Raw genomic sequence first — 2,173 nt, 5'->3', positions numbered from 1 at the left:
CTGCAAGATAAAAAAAAAAAAAAAAAAAAATGATAAAGCAATATGAAAGAACATTAAAAGTTTCAACAATTGTTTTTTCACCTGTTCAATATAATGAAATTTTAAACAAATGTATTTCAGGTAAAAACTATTGTATAATCAAGTGTCATGTCGAAATTAGTATAAATTAAAAAAAATTATATTCAATGATCCAGTAGAAGATATGCTAGATCTACTTTTCATAAAAACAATAAGACACTAGCAGTCCCACATTTTTTAAAGCTGGGGAGATAAGTCAGTTTTTATTTTTGTTTTGTTTTTTTACAACAGAATCACCACTTATCAAGGCCTAAAGGTTACTCGAGGATAATAGTTAAATGAGTGTACGGTTGTCACTGAGACAACAGCATAGTAATCGTTAGTGGTGTAAATTGGGTAGAATTTGACTATTCGGGGAGAGAGGGAGCTCAACAAGAACTTGTTTACATTGAACTTGAAGATGACTATGTTGTAATCAGCTGGAAAACAGGCCAGTAGAACAGAGTTCCACAGGCAGGAAATCAAAAAAAGAAGCTTTGTTCATGGAATGTACATTTAGATTTAGGCACACAGAGAGTGGGTGGGGGGGATTTTTTGATAGTGGTTGCAGCTAGAGTGCTTTTTGTGAAAGTTTTATTTGGGGGGAGGGGGCACAGATTAAATTTCAGACAAGCATTTGCCATGAAAATAACAGTATCGCAGAGCCAGGCTCACAACATGTCTTCTGTGGAAGAGGTTGGAAAGAAAAGAAAAGGGCATCACCTACTTGATTTCAAAGTTGGTTTTGAACTGTCAAGGCAGGATAATGGTTCTGAGCAGCTCCTCCTCAGATGTGGCATCAGTACTGCATTTAAGGACATATTTGGCTCTTATCATACTGAATTGGTTGCATAACTCTTCCACATTAAAACATACAATCCAACTCGATAATTTAATAAATCCTATTTTTACTTGTAATTATTTTTCTACTGAATAATTTTTTATAATTTATACTGATTTCAACATAACACTGTAATAATGTTTTCACCTGAAATGCGTTTGTTTGAAATTTCATTATATTGCACAAGCATTATTATTTTCATTTCATTTTCTTATTACATATTGGTGAATATGGTTTACTAGTACAAATATTAACTAAAGGTTTGCTGCAGCCGGATCTAGTATAAAGTAGTAAACAGGATATAAATTAGACAAAAGGTCACGCAGATTATGTGGATGTTGCTTTAGTAAAAAATAAAATGTTCTTCATGAGAATAGGAATTACTAGAACTTAGACAGAATTTACTTCAGGCAGACAATTGAGCAAGTGGTGGTTGTAGTTAGAAAAGTTTGAATGGACGCTTTGAAGAGATAAGATATGTTCAATGACGATCTTGGTTGATTTGTTGTTTTTGTTTAATGGAATATCAACCTTTTGGGGTCATTTAATGCTGAATCAGCTGTATAAAATCAAAAGATGGAAATGTCCTGATGGATAAAACAGACATACTGAACAGATGGGCAGAATATATTGAAGACCTCTTTTATGTACCACAGGAAAATCAGCCTGAGATTACTAAAGCAATAGAAGGACTGCCGATCTTAGAGGCAGAAGTTGAAAATGTCAAAGAAATGAACAAAGGAAAGGTTGTTGGAGCAGACTATACCAGTGGAAGTGTATGAAACACTTTATAAAATAGGCATTAATAAACTGTTCTTTTCAATAGCATTTATGACACTAGAAAGATTCCAGCAGATACTCTTATCTCCATATTCATCACACTCGCCAAGAAACCTGAAACAATCGACTGCGAATGTCACAGAACGATTAGGTTGATGAGCCATGCATTGAAGCTCCTACTGAAAATACTAATGATGAGACTGCAAAACAAAATATGACCTGAAATATCAGAAGTTCAATTGGAATTTGTTGCAGACAAGGGAACAACAAATGCCATATTCACAACGACAATGTTGGCGGAACGATATATAAAGATGCAAAGACCTCTACCGATGTTTTATCAATTTTTCAAAAGCCTTTAATAAAGTAAGACATGAAGACCTATTCAAAATGCTAAAGTAACTAGACATTAATGAGAAAGACCTTAGAAACAAAAGGCGACAGAACAGATGGAGAGCACAGTGAGGAAACATTAATAAGAGGAGGAGGAGTCAG

The sequence above is a fragment of the Euprymna scolopes genome, chromosome 6 (assembly GCF_053919585.1).
Source record: "Euprymna scolopes isolate OS-2025 chromosome 6, ASM5391958v1, whole genome shotgun sequence".
Lineage (NCBI taxonomy): Eukaryota > Metazoa > Mollusca > Cephalopoda > Sepiida > Sepiolidae > Euprymna > Euprymna scolopes.
Note: the sequence above shows the minus strand (reverse complement) of the source record.